This window comes from Macrotis lagotis, chromosome 4, assembly GCF_037893015.1.
Source record: "Macrotis lagotis isolate mMagLag1 chromosome 4, bilby.v1.9.chrom.fasta, whole genome shotgun sequence".
In the NCBI taxonomy this organism is placed as follows: Eukaryota; Metazoa; Chordata; class Mammalia; order Peramelemorphia; family Peramelidae; genus Macrotis; species Macrotis lagotis.
In genome coordinates, this window is record NC_133661.1 from 94443850 (window position 1) to 94461402 (window position 17553).

Sequence of the window (17553 nt, forward strand, 5' to 3'; positions counted from 1 at the left end):
GGGGTACAGCTTCTTATCATCTTGGACTAAGTATAGAAAGTCGAAGTGATCCTCTTTAATTTGTAATTATTTTACTGAAATAGTAGGTCTACCAGTCTGATTCTTCCCCTTCTATGCTAGGAGACATTGGTATGCAGGATCCATGCTTGAAGCAATGGTACACTATCAGAGAAGGGCATGTTTGATTATTCCTTAAAACCAACTAAGAGAAGTTAATCTCATTGAACTTCTTTTTATTCAACAAAAGAGTTAGATGTTTCCAAGTCTAATGTGACTATAATGTTCATTAAATGGACTTCTTTACACCTTTAAATGGATTAACTGCACATCTTTACAGTCTAATTATTATACACATCATTCAAAAAATATATCACAGATCTAATAGGGTCTGATAAAAGCCCTTTCCTTTCACAACTATGGAAAAGAACACTGCCTTAAATGAATGTGATCTTCATCTGGCTTACTTTTTTTTCCCTTCAAAAGGGCATATGTGGCTGTAGAGGGGGAAAGAAGGTAAAGCACTGAACCTGGGAAATTTTTCTGACCTCATCATTTGATTTTAGAGATTTAGTATCCAACTCCTGCTGGTGTCTTCTCCTCCTCACATCCTTGTGCCAGGTACATGGCAGGTTACTCCCATCCTGATCAAGCCGGTTAATGACTTCATCCTGTCTGAAACATCACTTAGTCAGATAAGAGATAAGTTATGAGCTGCCCTAATTTAGTCTCAAGGCTTTAGGGGTAAAGCCCTTTACTCCTTGTTCCTTTGCTTAGACTTTCCCTGAAAGTGTGTGGAATGGCTCTCCTTCACCTAGGCTTGAAACTACCTTTTGAGGAGATAGATGTCTAAGACCAATGTCCTAGTTATAAAGAACATAGGGAAACAAGAACTGAGTTTTCTTTGAACATGTTGGGATGCCCCATTCTGATTCCTGTCTCTTTTATAAGGTTAAATGATTTCTCTATGACAAGAAATGTGATAGAATCATGTTTTGAATCCACATTTACTGATTCCAAACCTATCCCATAATTTTCCACCAAAAGTTTTTCTCTCTTCTGCAAGTGGCAGCATTAAACTTGAGAGGCTGTGCCAAACTCCCTATATTGTTCAGAAGTACTAGACACTACCTGGCTCAAACAGATTTGAAGTACCTTAAGCAATTGTCAGGACTGTTCTCTCCTCAGAATCTTTATCTTCAAGGCTCAAAGCCTTCCTTTATTCTCTTCAGTTATTGGTGTTAAATCTAGCCTCAGCAAGTCAGAACTCAAACAAATGTTAATCTACCAATCTTTTTTTAAAAATCATTTGCAGTTTAAAAATTTGTAGTTAGCTTCTGCACCCTGTGATATAACCAGGGTAAGGAAAGACAGAAAAAGGGAACCCTCAGGGGAAGATCCAAAGAATAAGTACTAAGATAGTATGGGGACTTTAGCTCATCCTCTGACAGTTTACCTCATTCCCCAGTCCCTCATGTGGGAGACAAAGTGAGGATGCCTATATAAAACTGTGATATCAGCAAAGTGTACTTGTCTCCTCCCATGTTTTGTTTTGCTCCTGATATATACTTCCTTACGTGAACAAGATTCAGTGTTCCATTCTTGGCCTCAAGTAGCTGTCATCTCAGTTAAGCTGTTACCAGCTAATAACAGTTTGTGGTCTATCTCCTCCCAGAGGGATTTGTTTTTCAAAAAAAAAAAAAAAAGAATACCAGATATCAAAAAGCTAGTTGTATTACCATGATCAAAATCTCTAAATTGAATAAGATTATATGAGACCATCTTCTGGTTCTCTTCCATCTCTAACAACTTTTGATCTTTTTAGCATGATAGAAAGTGCTAACAAGAAATTAAAGAGACTACAAAAGAGGAAAATACATTCAAGGTTAAAAGAGAAGGAACCTCATGGCAGCCTTGTGGTATCACACTTCCAGAATTGGGTCCACTCATTCTGCTTCACAAGCAATGTTAGCTTTTCTAGAAGAGGTAAGAAATTCCTGCCAATTATAGGGTAATTAAAACTGAGAAAGATGCTAGTCATGGGAGGTTCTGTCTTCTTCTAAATACCTCAAACTATTCTTTATGCTATAGGTACTAGATTCAGAGTTTCTACAGACTATATTCATCTGATGACCAACCCTGCTTGATATGGAGTTAAATATCAAGTTAAGAATTGTATTGTGTGGTCGACAGTCCTTTGCATACTCAAAAGGGGGAATGCACTATGCATTTCCTAGAAGTATTGTGTTTGATTCAACTTCTATACTCTCAGGAGACTTCCCAACTTCTACACTTCTCAAGGGACCAGGAAAGTGGCTTACATGCAGCTACTAAATAGATATTTTGTTTTTTTCACTTTGTTTTCTTGTTATAATGTACTGTTTATTTGCTTATTTCATATATATATATATAATCTGCTACTATGGAGAACTGAATACATTATGCCAAAAATCATTTGATTAAGACTCAATATATATGCAGGTGAAGGAGGGAGCTGAGTCTGCCAATTCATGGGGACTCCACTATATTGTTTAGATAATTTTGATAATCCACATATACCATATACACATGACTCTTTCTTACCACTGAATTGTGATGACTTTGGAAGAGAGAGTGAGGCCAATGACTTTGTACACATGAATCAAAAGACATCATCATACTATTAAAGTGATGTTGTTTTTGGTCTTCTTCAATAATGAAGGACAAGAACCAACCCTTCAACCAACCAATCAACTCCAAGGTACGTTATCATATAAAGAGAAGTAGAAATGCTAGAGAGAATAACTGTCTGTGAACCATAATGAGCTTGGACTTCTTCAGCATTTCCAACCAACAGAGCAGATGAAGGTAACTGGCAATGACAGTGTGGTCTACTCAGCTAGGTCCTCCTGTTAAATAGAATCAGGATAGTGGCTAGCAGTGCCACCTGGTGGTCAAATGATCTATAATGCCTACATTTAAGAGACAGAAATGAAGTCAAGAGTAGGGAAAATGAGTAGTGTGGTTGATATTTGAGGAAAGAAGCATCAAAGATCTGGATCTAAGCTCTATTTCTACTACTTATTAGTCAATTCAATCTTGAGCATATCATTCAATAATTCTCACCATTGTATTCCTGTTTTCATCTCTAAAATGGAGATAGTAATATATGATCACATTTGTCAACATAATATCCTATTCTCTATAAAATACTTTCTTTATAATTATCTTCTGAAGTGTGTCCTTTTATGTATATATCAAATATTACTTTGAAGCAAGAAGTAGTATTCCATCTTACATAATGGAAAATCAAGATTCATAGAGATGATTTACTTAAGATCACACTGATTATAAAGTGGTAAGTTGACACTTGAACTCAGTTCTTTTAAATCAGAGTCATAATTCTTGACCTTCTAAGTCTAGAACTTTTTCTTGATGTCATGGGATAATTGTGAGGATCAAATAAAGCAATATGCAAAATGCTTTGTATATAGAAAGGGAAGCAAGAATGACAACCATTAAACAGAGTAATTATTGTTTACTTCAACTACTAGTCAGTCATTTTGTACATATATGAGGTTAGTACTTTCTAATTCTGAGTCATTAGAGAAGGGAAGGGAAGAGAAAGGAAGGTTTCCCTGAGTTAGCACTCCCCTGCTCATAGTTTGAAGCTATATAACATAGTTTGAGGTCACAATCTATCCCTTAACACTTTTGGTTTCCCTCACCACAATCTGTGGGGTTGTGGCAGGGGAAGGAAGAAATCATTAAGAAATAGTCAGTTGCATTGAGATCTTCCAAGGTGCCAAATATTATTTAGTTAAATCATTTCAAATCAGTGTTGATGTAAATTACCCAATAAGCAGTTGTACCATAAAACCGAGAAATGCTCCATTAAGAATTCATGTGAACCAGAGAGCCACAAGACTCTTTTAAAAAGCCAGGAAAATATCCCCATTGTACAATTAACCAAGGTATCATATTAAAACAAATATTAGCTCTTTATTGTACACCAGGTACTTTACACCAGTCTCCACAAATATGCCAGACTAATAAATTTCAAATGAAAAAGTAATTGGGTTTCCTTTGTGAATCATAAAGGTTAAGAGTATTTGGCTAAGTAGCATCAGGGAATACACTTTAAATTCTTTTCAAATAATATTTTCTTTGAGTCATATCCTGGTCTTGGATAAATTCTACATACCCACTTATCACAAATGTACATGGCAAAAGATGATTTATGTGTATGGAGAATGCATATAGTAGGCTTTGTTCTACATAGCATGGTGGCAAGCAAAATTTTACTCTAGAGAAATTAAAAACTTTCCCAAAGGAATAAGTTATCCTGATTCAGTCATCTTTCTCAGTTATCATACCCAATTAATTGCCAAATCCATTAAAAACAAAGGGCATAATGGATTATCAGGAGTAGGGAAGTCAGGAAGATTTGGATTTAAATCTCTGCTTCAATCACTATTTGCCATCTGACCCTGGGTATTAATTTCCCCAAGATTTAGTTTTTTCATCTGTAAAATGGGAATGATAATTCCTGGAGCACTTCCTTTTCAGAGTTGTAAGATTCAAGTGAGATGATATATTTCAAATGCTTAAAGTATTATATGAGCATCAGTTCTTATTATTCTATTTCAATGTTATTTCTTTTTTATGTCTAAAATAAATTTATTTATTTTTGAATTTTATAATTTTCCCCCAAATCTCACTTCCCCACTCCCCACAAAAGGCAGTCTGTTAGTCTTTACCTCATGTTATTTCTTAAACTCGCTGCCTTTTTTCCATCTACAAGATACAATACTAATTCAGACCTTTATCACCTAAACTATGGTAACAATATTCAAACTCCCTGCTCCCAGTCTTTCCTTTCATCAATGTATAGTTACTTAAATAATATCCAAGGTCAACCATGTTATTCCTTCTGAAAAAAAAATCTTAAGTTGCTCTTTATTGCCTCTAAAAATTGTGTACTGACTTAGTCTAGAAGATAAGGGCCTTGACAATTTGTCTTATTCTTGTTTTCCTAGCTTTAATTTGTATAAGTGTTAAGATGCAATCTATAACAGGATATTTACCTGTGAAAACCTGCCTATTACTTTATCAGATTTTCATAAAAATGACCTACACATAGATGATTTAAAAAAATTGGTGGGAATGCTAAAGTAGTCATATGGATCAATAGTTATAAATATCCTTGGATTATCTTCTTGGGGCAAAAATATCTTCTAATTGTGTGACATCTCCTTTTCCTTCAGATATAGAGTCTCCTCCAACATAGACTTACTTTGCTTTCTTTGGTGCTATTCTTACTTCCTTATAGAACTCACTAATGACTGTGATGCTAGAATTCAAATTTAATTAATATTATCTTGATAGATTTTTATATATTTTTTTGGGTTTCTTTACAGATGATCTGGTTTAACAGTATTTAGGTAAAGTCTCACAGTAAACTTTTTTCAAAATCTCTTTTCCCCTCCAATTTTTGCTTCTCTAGGAACTGATATTGATAACAATCTTCCACCATCCTCCTTTGTAAGATTTTACAAAAGTGATTTTTATTTTATACTGACGTTGCCCTCATCCACCATACTTCTCTGTTTGACAAGATGTCAAATATTTTGTTGACTTAGGACAGGGGCCGCAGTACCGTATAAGACCCTTGAAATCGTTTGGTCTGGCATTGCCACAACAACTGCAAACAGAACTTGAAAGTAAATAAATCTATCAACTTTTTAAGGATGAATTAATTAAATGTTTGGCCAAATAAAGCAGGCTAATTTTAAGTTGATAATTTTGTATGGCCAGTGAATGATGTTATAAATATCCAAATAGGCTTTGGCAGAAAATAGTTTCTCCACCCCTGACTTATTTGATTCTGGACTTTAGAGGCCTCCTTCCTTGCTTTACTAAGCTTCCATAGGAAATGATACTCCATGGAGATGTTCATTCATTCATTCATCCATTTCCCATTTTTTAAACTCATTAGCCCATTTATGAGTCAGGTAGGAATTATTTTGTCTGAGAACTTTTTCTGAGACACACACACACACACACACACACACACACACATCATAAACATATTTACTTTTGAAAGCTATTGTTAAAAGAAATCTAACTGCAAAATTTACAGCAAGAGAATTTGTGCCTTCTAATTTGTCCATCTGTTGTGCTCAATTCCTCACACTCAATCCAGTCAATAAGTATTTATTATGCACTCACTATATGTTTCCTTTTTTAATTTTACCTTTATTTGTTCTTTAATGTGTCATGGATTTGTTCTTTGCTCTGACAAGTTAATGATATAATTGTTCATTTCCTCTTTACTAAGATATAATACATTTTCTGTTTTGTGATATTGTTATTCAATTGGTATACCATGCCTTCTAATTCTTTTCTTGAATTGTTCATGAGATATAGGTAGAGCTTGAAATTAGGAAGTTCTGGATCTTTATAAGCCTCTTGATTTTCTTGACCCTGAGTCCTATTGTCTAACATATCTCTTGCTTTCCTGGATAGTTATGAAAGGAAAAAACAAGTCTAACCCCAAAATATATAAGAAGGAAATTTGTATTCTTAAATTTAATCATGTCATATTTTTAATTCAATAAATTCAACAAACCAAAAGATATTTATGTGTTCTAAGCATCAATGAGGAACCAGGTAGGGTCAATAAAGCATAGTAGATAGAGAACTGGCCTTGGAGACAGAAAGACCTCCAATTTCAAGCCTTATCTATGCATAAATTTACTATTTGATTCCAGACAAGTCTTCTAATCTCTCAGTCCTCTAGGCAATTCTTTAAGATTTTAACCTTCAGAGAAAATGAGTGTTCTGCACTGAGCTCTACCTATCCAATGAAATCATAGGTCTGGTTTGCTAAGCAGAGCAGGCCCTGCCTTCAAGGAATTTAACTTTATCGAGAAAGGCCTTATGCATGTTTACAGAAAGGTCCTAGGCAGCTGGGATTCAACTAGGGATTCTAAAAACTAGAGGTGAGCTCAGAGTACATGTCAGTTAGGGAGAATGGCCTTCATAAAGATACAAAGACAGAAGATAAAATATTGCATGCAAAGAATAATCAAATGACCAATTTGGCTGTACTGTAGAGTGAATGAAGGGAAATAATATATAATAATCCTAGAAAGATAGCATTGTCAGGCCAGATTGGGAAGGGCTTTAAATGAGAGCAGACTCTGTGCTTTCTTCTAGAAGCAATAGGGAGCCATTGAAATTTATTGATCAGGGGTCAATATGTCCTTCAGGAAAATGACTTTTGTAGTCAATATGGAGGAGGACCTTTGGAGAGAGGTTTGAGGTGGGAAGCTAATTAATAGGTTATTAGTCAATCAGTGGGGAGAGGGAGAGTAAGAAGCCGTAGATGATTTCAAGATTTTGAATCAAGGTGCCTGGAAGGAAGATCATATTTATGACATAAGAATGTTGGATTTTGATGGAAAAAAATTAGCACTGTTTTGTACCACTAAGAGGTAAAATGGACAAGACTGGGCAATTATTTGGGCATATAAGATAAGGGAGAGTTTTCAATCTGGATGCCTAAAAAGATTTGTTAAGTGTTTATTATGTGCAAAGTAATGTGGGATATGTAAAGTGAAACATAGTACTTGCCTACAATACATTCATTATAGAATATCATAGTATCTTTTTTTTTTTACTTTAGGGTTTTTTGTTTTTTTTGTTTTTGGCAAGGCAAATGGGGTTAAAGTGGCTTGCCCAAGGCCACACAGCTAGGTAATTATTAAGTGTCTGAGACCAGATTTGAACCCAGGTACTCCTGACTCTAGGGCCTGTGCTTTATCCACTGTACCACCTAGCCACCCTATAATATCATAGTATCTTAAGAGCTAGAATGGAACTTGATAATTATCTAATCCTTCCCTCATTTACAAGTGAAGAAACTGAGGCCTCCAAAAGATAAAATGATTGCCCAAAGTCAACTAGAAAATTGATGGAAGAGCTGGGACTCTAACTTCAATATCCACTCTCATAGTATAGCATCCCCCACCACCCCCTATACTATGTTGACATGCACAAATATTACCACAAAATAGAATGTGAGAAGTGTGTGGTGGAATATGCTGTTAACAATGTGCTGAGAGATCTAGGAAGGAAAAGATCTTATCTGGAGAGACTAAAGCAAACTTTTTACTTAGCAAACTTAGCACTGGATCTAGTCCCTGAAAAATGGGTACAATTTTAAAAGGGAGGGGGGAGAGAGATGGGAAATATATTCTCAATAATGTTTGTGACGATGGCTGCCATATTTATTGCTCAGCAAAAAACAGAGATTATTGCTTCAAGACTTTTCTTTAACAAGGCTTTCTGTGGTGTCAGTGTTTAGCATTCTAACATTTATTTGATTTGTAAAAATCTGTAAGCTTTTATTTACATGTGTCCAGAGACCATTGTCAGCTTCTGGATGCTTGGGGGAAAAAATGGCAAAATGCACTTTAAGGAAGTTACTTTTTGGATAATTAACATGTGGAAACCATACTATACAGTATGTGAAAATGATAAGTTCACATTGAATTTCCAGAGGGTGGAGGCTTATATTTCATGCAGTAAGACCGTGACAACTCCAGTTGACGGAATAAATGGGATCATTATATTTCAGTCTCCAAGTAATTATCAGAAATGAAGCTTTGTGAATTCTTTCCTAATGGGGCCACCTGCCACCGTCCCTGCCTCGCTTCCATAATAGCATTTTGTTTCTGAAGATTTTGATCTAGTTTTTGCTCTTCCAATTGTTCTGGACTTAGTTTCTCTCTCTCTCTCTCTCTCTCTCTCTCTCTTTCCCCCACCCCCACCCCATCTTGCTATAATGAAGAGATGACTGGGTGCCTGGGTTCCCCACCCTTTTGTTGATGGGGAAGCTGTGTGTCCAGAGGGCCTATGGCAGGTATGTAAAGTGGTACAAAAACCAGGTGTTCAACCATAATTATTTGCTTATTGGCAGGCTTGATTGCTGAAACATCCGTTGTTGCGATTTGACAGTGATTTACTCCGGGGACCACCCCCCTCCCTCCCCTCCCCACCCCAGCCCCCCCAGCTCCCCCCCACCCCCTGCTGCCAGCTGCTCCGGACCTGTGCAGGCTGAGCTGGGCCGACTCCCGAGGCCGGCCGGCCCTTGGCTGCTCAGCCCGCGTTGTTGATTTGTTCATGGACTTTTGGGGTGACGAAGCCCCTCCAGAAGCCCTCTGTGGCCCGGCCAGCCCAGGAAGCCAGGCCCAAACCTCATCCAGCAAGCCCAGCTTCTTTCCTCCGAGTCTTTTTGGAACGAGCTGGTGTTTCATTATAGAACTCGTTTTTCCCACCCATTCCATGGACAGAGTCATTTCCTGAGCACCTACTTTGGGCAAAGGCATTGCTATATCAGAGGACCCCAAACTAGCCCAATCCCCCCCCCCCCCCATCTAAGTCCGACTCCAGAGGCCATTGATTCTTCGATGGATCCCTTTGAGGAGAATACACTTCTTTCTCTTCTTTGGAGAGTAAAAAGGATTATGTCGGATGCTTCTAAATAACACGCATTCTTTCTGAGACTTGGATGACCCTCCGGATATTTTCTGCCTGGTTTGTCACAACGATAATGGATCTGTTTTAATAGACAAAGCTCTGGATGAGCAGAGGAGCCACAAATAAGGACCTAATTTAATAAAGACTCTCATTAACTCCTGCGTATTGTTTCACTTCCCCCATCCCCAGCCCCAGCCCCAGCCCCAATCACCTTGAAAGACAGTCATCTAAGTAGGGATGTGAAAAGTAATTAACAGAAGTGGGGGCTTAGAGGGAAAGGGGCAAAATAAGAACATTTTAGTCTAAGTCTACAGTGTCACAAATGTTTGGTGAATGCAAAAACTTTCCTTCTTCAGGTAATCACAGTCCAGTCAACCTGATCCCGTGGTAAACATTTTGGAAAATGTTAACTAAATAAAAAAATCAAAACCAAACAAACAGAAAAGCAAACAAAAACCTAAATAAAAATAAAAACAAATAAAAAAATCTTCCCACCAAAAGAAACGCTTCTGTTTTGCATCAGTAATAAATGAGATGCCTGAAATATTAAATCAATGACCAAAAGCAGAAATTAGAGTGCATGAAAATTCACCCACCTAAAACCAAAACATTGAACAGATAAGAGGGGAACAAACAAATAAATAAATAAAACCCATTAGAATTGCTCTCTACCATTTCTCTGCTCATTCCCTGCTATTGGGGGGAAAGTCACACTTTAATGGTTTTCCTGCTTGAAGTCCTATCTTCTCAAACATTTCCTAAGTGTCCAGATAGATCTGCTCTATCGTCCTCAGTGAGGCCCAGTTTGACAGTGCACAGGAACATCAGTTCCGGAAGCAGCTGAACTGAGAGCCTTTCATTTTAATGCAGCAGATGATTTGATTCTGACCACAGCCCCCCAAATTGACACCTGTTGAAATAACATTGGAACCACATTTGTAACTAATCTCAACTGAGATGTCAACTCAATTAATATTACAATATGACTACCCACCAGACAATGTTGACGCAGAGCTGATGTTCCCAGTCAAGTCTGGGCTTGTTGTCGGTTACCTGACAAGCCCGGGAAAAATTAATACTAAATATAAGGTAATTTAATTAACTCCTCCTTTCCCAGAAGGCACACCCAAGTGCTTTGGCTGCCCAGAGGCCTTCTAGCAAACAGAGGACTGTTTTACCTTGTGTCAGTAAACACTTAATGTGATGATATTATATAGGTTTTAATGGACATTGTATAGCTAAAGCTGTTTGATATCCTTTCCTCACTAAATCTAAGAGTACATATTATTTTTCTGGTCTCTTAAAAATAGAATGAATACAAGTAAATTTCTATAGGAAATCTATCAAGGCCAAGGAAGTTTCAGGAAATAAATATATCTCTTGGCTTTTAAAATAATCTTGAGAGAAAGAAAAAAGGGTATGTGAATATTCAAAAGGGCAGAAACATATTTTGGGAAATAATTTCAATATAAAGTGTTTTTTTGTCACTGCTTGACTTCAGAACTGACTTGTCATCACTCTTTCAGGTCTTCTCAAAAAGGCAATTCTTTCCAAAAAAAACTCCTCTTTTCCTCCCAACTTTTATCTCAGCAAAAGCCTGTCCAGGAGTTCACAGGAGGCAACTTGGCAGATCTCCCTAATTGGGCATCAGTATGTTTAATTATCCTTGACTAATTTTCACCTTCTCACTTTTAGTCAATAATATGGACCTGTGGCAACAGATTACTAAAGTCCTTGGCTGTCAGCTAGAGCAAAACATGGACAAGTTCTCAAAGGCTAAAAGAACTAAGGATAATTTTAGTAATGTGATGCTCTGGATGTGTCAGAAGATATACTCTTTAAGTTGTTTGTCTATAGTAGGAATGGGTTTGCATCAAACTATGATCTATTCCCTCAACTGATTCCTATTTGGTATGACCAATGGTATGACAGTAGGCATGTAACTCCTGACCACTGGAACATTGTTTTCCCTGGTTCAAAATCACTTGAATTCTTCCATCACAACATGGTAGCCCTATTATATTAGAGCACCTCTCAGATTATTGCCAGCTCTGCCTTTGATTAACTTGGTGGTATTGGTAGCTGAGTTACTTCTCTGAGTCTAGGTTTCATATCTGTACCTTGAAAAGATTAAACAAGACAATCTCCAAATTCCTTGCATTAACTCTTTGATTCAAATGAATCTTGGTTCTTTTTATCACCTTTTAAAAACTACTAAATATCAGAATAATCTTCCCCAAATACTTAGTGAAGGGATATTTAGAAATATTCCCTATATTCCTTACATAAGAGTCAGATTGATCTCTGGATGAATAGATAGATAACAATAGAACTACTCTTGACCTCAAGCTTCATTTCTTGTGTCAGGAGAAGATGGAAAAGCAAATTTGCCAATGGTTAATCGTCTGTCTCCTACACACACAGAGCCATGGAGAGTGTCTATGGTTCTCTCAAAGCCAAGTGGAAAGCTCTTCAACAGTTCATATGTTTCCAGCTAAATTCCTACTGAATTAGTGAACTTTATTTCTTAGAATTGACTTGTGGTTTCAGCTGAAAAATGGATTCTGAAAAGGACTTTATGGAATCTTCTCTAAAAATGGCTAAAGACATCTGAAGTCTGCAGAAAACAATCAGTAACTGTCAAGAAAAAGGTAGTTTAAGGCCATGTTCCATTCTTTTAACTAAAGTTCAAACCAATACCACTGATGTGGGCATTACTTCTTTAACATCATTCAAGAAAGTTTATACAGAAGTGGAATAAAAAGCAAGTCTGAATATGTTTAATGTTACCATCTTGGATGACTTCTTAGAACAGTGGGTCAGGCCTGAGATGGCAAAATCCTAGCCGCTACTAACTACCACCACCACCATCCCCTCTGAAAACACTTCCCATACATCCTTTTAAAGAAGAGACCCAGGCTTGAGAAAGAGGGGAGGGGTAGAGACTTCCTTCTCCTCAGCCCAAAGCTCCTTCTTTGATCTTGAATTTTGTGAAAAAGGCTCACATTTTTTAATATCATAGAGAAGGTACTTCAGAAGAACAAGGTGAAGCAGTGGTGCCCAGAGGACAGTCAGTTCTCTCCATTCAGTGGCAAGTCTGCAAGGGTACAATGAAATTATTCAAGGTATGAATGCCAATGGAAAAAAAAATCAGAATTTCTGAAGGAGCTTGATTTGATTTATGTTGCCCACAGAGGAGCCAACTAACTGGGGACAGATGCTGATTAATCTTTTCATAGCAGAATTCTGATCATGTCATCTCCTGCTCATAAACCTTAAATGACCTCCTCTTGACCCAGAATTACCATATCTCTCATTACTCCCAATCAGGAATTCTATGTTCTAGTTGAATTATAGCACTCACTGTCCTGAGACCCAAGGGAATTTTTTTTAGCTCTGTATGTTTGCTGATATTTTTACAGTGGCTAAAGTGACCACCCTTTTCCCACCTCTCCCCAGCATCCAACTTAAGTTTAGCCAATTACTATCTTATCCTTCAAAATCCAGCTCAAATGTTAACTCTTTCCTTAAACTTTCTTATGCCCTCCCATAACTGAAAATGTCTTTTCACTTGTTTAAACTTGGGTACACCTCTTGTTACTATTTCACATCATACCTTGTGATTTAGTTGTATGCATATCATCTCCCATACTAGACCATAAACTCCCTAAGGGCAGAGACCATGACTTCTTTTGCTTTTTCTCTCTCTCTCACACACCCATGGAACCCAATGTTGGGGCACACAATAGATACTAAGTAAATGTTTGTTAAAGGGGAAAAATATATGAATGAATGGAGTCAAAGCTTAAAAATATATACATATACAGGAAAAGAATTTCTGAATTATCATGCATGGTATGAATTCATTTCACCTTGAATGTTTTCAAGGAAACCTGTGGTTCTGTGATGCTGTGCAACATTATTGAATCACAGTCATGACCCAATAAGATGCAGGGAAGTACCTTCTGTATGGAGCTGGTCACTTTCCTTAACCATCCAGGAAGGTGAAAGAATTATGACATCCTTTTCTAGAAAAGGGACCCTTTTGGGCTCTTTATTCCTATATAGCCCTCCATCTTGTAAATTAATCTAGTTTTCTTGGAATAGCTATGCTCAAAAGTCATGGGCTTATTACATCTTTTGGGGTGAGTCAGAAGAGAGACAAGACCACCAGCCTTTGGGTGTTTACTTCTTTGCATGACTTTCAGACGACAAGAAATAGAAAGTGGCAGTTACTGAGAAGCCAGGGTGCCTTTGATTCAAAAGGGAATGTTGTGGAAAATCTATTTTAAAACTCTATGTGGGGAGGAAGAGGCAAAGAGGGGAGCCAGAAACTGGCATGTTGTGACAATTAGACCACCTAACAATAGGCTGCCTCTATCCTTTAGAGGATGGCACCGTGAGCTTATGATGAATGACAACAGCTGGCAGATAGGTGCACAGTTTTTCAAAGGGGGAAAAAAAATCTAATTTGTAAACAATCAACATCTTAACAAGCTATAAACAGCCCATCCTGACTCCTAGCAGATTTACTGATGCTTGAGTGACTAAAAATCACAATGTTTTTCCAAACCCACTTCATTAATTTGTGGCCTGGTATTCATTAGGACAACAAGCCTCAGGGGGCTACTTACAACTTCGCTTCCATCATAATGATGATGGCCTGGGGTCCACTGATGCTTCTAGGTGGGTGCAGTCCCTGGGACACCCAAGCTCAAGAGCAGCTTCCTTCCATTCTCATTGTTGCCAACCCTGCTTGTGACTTAAAGAGAAAGAAATTTAAAAAGAAATATTTTTTCCCTAAGAAAAATTTTGCTTTTTCAAAAATAACTGATCATTTATCACTCATCCCGGATGAGCGATTGCCATTACATTCTGGATGGATGCCTCTTCTCCATTGCCCCCTCCCCCCGAGGGAAATCAAGAAAAACAAGATTCTACTTGTCTGGGCCCACAGAGACTCTGAGGAATAACTGCGATCCTCACAATGAGCGGCAGCAACAGCCCCATATACAGTACTGTAAATACAAACCCTTTCTGCCGAGTGGCAAAGAATAATGAAGTAATTAGGTGAGCCATTATCAGCACCTGTGACTCTGATTGGTACAAGCACGTTTTGGCGCTTTCTTATTATTAGGCTGGCCGCAACAATAAACACATTTTTGAAGTTACATAACTTCCCTCCTTCCTGCCCAACCTCCCTTTCTGAACTGCTTCAGTAGCCGTTCAAAGAAAACCGGTGGCTGGCGACAAGAGTTAAGCTTGTAAATGGCACCTTTGGCTGGGTGTCTGAAAGCCCGCTGCCCTGGGTTATTCTGGGCAGCCTGGTGGCAACAGAACTTGGGTCAATTAGATTCCCTCTCTCCCATCCATTAGGGTTAATGCACTTTTAATTAGCACTTGATTTGCAGCCGATGAGGTACCATTTAACGTGCCATTTATAGACTCGAAACCCTTTAATGTCCCAAATATAGACACCAAACCACAAGACTGCTCGGAATGTGAGACAAATGAGGGGATGGAAGCTTTCCAGGGCAGCTTGTTGTTGGGTTCTAAATAACAACGGGTGTTGAGAATCTCAACCTGATTCATTACTACCTGTGTGTCTGACTTTGCCATCTAGAAGATTGTTCAAAATCTCTCTAATTCATCTTTAGATTTCTGTGGAAAGACAGGAGCCTCTCTCTCTCTCTCTTCTTTGAGGAAGGATCAGACAATTAACCATTATTGATTACTGGGCAGTCACCTTGTGCTTAGTAAGCATGATGCCAAACCCAGGTTTGGGGTGAGATGCAGTTAGAAGATATGACCTCTACTCTTAAATCCCATTTCAATTAAGGAGAGGTTATTATCCCTTAAGGAAGGTTCAAAACTATGTTCTACCAGAGGGGAGAAGCAAATACTCCCAGTAATAAAACAAAACAAATTAAATGTGAGACTGATTTTAAGAAAAATAGCAGGGTTTATCTTCATACTGGGGTGTTAACATACAAAAGTCCTACATAGTTCATCTTAAATATAACTCTAATGCTTCATGCCTGGTGGCTGAGTCCATCCAACATGAGCCAGTGTTTTTTGGACTGGCCAGCAGGCATGCTGGAGCTTTCCTCAATGCTGACTTCAATCAACAACAATCTCTAAGCTGCCCTTTGTGGGCAACATTTCCTGTTTATTCAGGTGACCATTGTCTATCAATGCCTTTAAAACTATGTTCTTGTGAGCATTCTGCCAAAAGATTCTAGGGTTTTTACAGATTTAAACTGGTCAGGGAGGATGATTTATTTTTCAAACATTTGATTTTGATGATATTATTTGGTGGTATAGGTTTAGCTAGCTTTCATATATGTAAACCAGTGGTGACATATAATACTAATTAAAAAAACAACACTAAACTCACTTCATAGTGTTTTTCATGTTGCAAAGAGTTCAACATGCTCACAAAAAAACCCTGTAAGGTGAATCCACATTTTATAGATAGGGAAACTGAGGTTCAGAAAGATAAGTGACTTGTCCAGGCTTACACTGGCAGTAAGTGTGTGAAGTATGATTTTTCCTGACTCTAAGTCTAGGTCTCTAAACAATTAGGAAGTTATTATTGCTGCTCAGTTTTAGCATCCTAGCTGACTCTTTGTTATCCCATTTGAAATTTTCTTGACAAAGATACTGGAGTAGTTTGTCATTTCCTTCTCCAACTCATTTTACAAATGAGGAAACTGAGGTAAAGAGGGTTAAGTCCAGGACACATCTAGTAAGTGTCTGAGGTTAAATTTAAACTGGGGTCTTCCTGATTCCAGGCTTGCAAATCTATCCACTGTGTTACCTAGGAAGTTAATCCAACCAATTAATCAAATATTTTGTGTAATATGCAGTGAAATAAACTGAACTAGTTAAGGCAGCTAAGTAATGCAGCCTATGATTAGGAGGACCTGAATTAAAATCAAAACTCAGTTACTATTCAGTCAGCTAGTAACTCAAATTTTTATCTGCCTTAGTTTCTTCAACTGCAAATGGGATAATAACACACACACTATTGCTGTGATGATCAAATGAGATATCTGTAAGCTCTTGGCACATAATAGGCATTATACAAGTATTTACTCCCCTCCCCAACTAGTATTCAGAAAATATGGGGTCTAATCCCCTCTACCACTAATCATTTGGTTGTGTTGCCTTGTACAAGTCACTTTCTGGCTCTGGATCTCTGATTCTTGATTTGTAAAAGAATGAAAATATCAAATGAACTCCAAAGATCACTTTCAGATCTGAAAGCTGGACCTGAAGTACCACAAAGGCAATGGGCACTGGGGAAGAATACATATACATATTAGCTTTCTAGAACCTTACAGGCTAATTGTAGGGTCAAGATGTGAAGCACATGATCTAAATGCATGAAAAGTTATCCAACAGAATCCAGTCTGGACAATATACGCTATAGAAACACAGAGGAAGGAGATATCACTGAGAGTCAGGGTATTTAGGAAAGGTTTTCTGAGACAGTTCAGTGAAAAAAATAAGTTCTAACTCATTCAATTAAATATATTTCAAAAATTTCATTTAAAGATTTATTTGAGGAAAAGATAAAAAAGAAAAGCTCAAATGGAAGATAACTGAATAGAAGCTAATTAATCGCAATATATGTAACTGATGTTCCTCTACTCCAAAAACCTTCAATATTATAACTAGGGTGGGATGAATGGAGCTTTATCCCAGAGTATAAAAATTAAGAGTGTTGAAAGTATTGAAATTCCTTCTTTAGATAGACAGAATCATTGAGCTTAGCACTTAATAAGAATAATTAGTTAAGAAGAAAACTTTAGTATTCTTTTTTATTTTCCTCTTCTCCCCCTCCCAGCCTAGGTGAGCTTCCCAGGGAACTGGCCTCACTCACCTTGTTCCCCCTCCTCTCTTCTACCCCTCCCCCTGCCCAAGTATCCTGTGTCCCTATGGCTTCTGTTTCCTTTTCACTAGGCCTCTTTGAATATAGAGCTTTTCGCCCCAAGGTTCAAGATCTCTCCTACCCTCTACCCCAAG

At 37.7% G+C, this 17553-nt stretch overlaps 1 long non-coding RNA gene across 1 annotated transcript; it reads right to left on the reverse strand.

Moving 5' to 3' along the window:
• Nucleotides 1-9435: 9435 nt before the first annotated feature.
• LOC141519959 (uncharacterized) lies at nt 9436-14584 on the reverse strand. Its single transcript, XR_012477484.1, has 3 exons — nt 14157-14584; nt 12528-12619; nt 9436-9601 (listed from the first exon to the last, which is right to left on the reverse strand). It is a non-coding gene; the product is annotated as an uncharacterized LOC141519959 (long non-coding RNA).
• Nucleotides 14585-17553: the final 2969 nt, after the last annotated feature.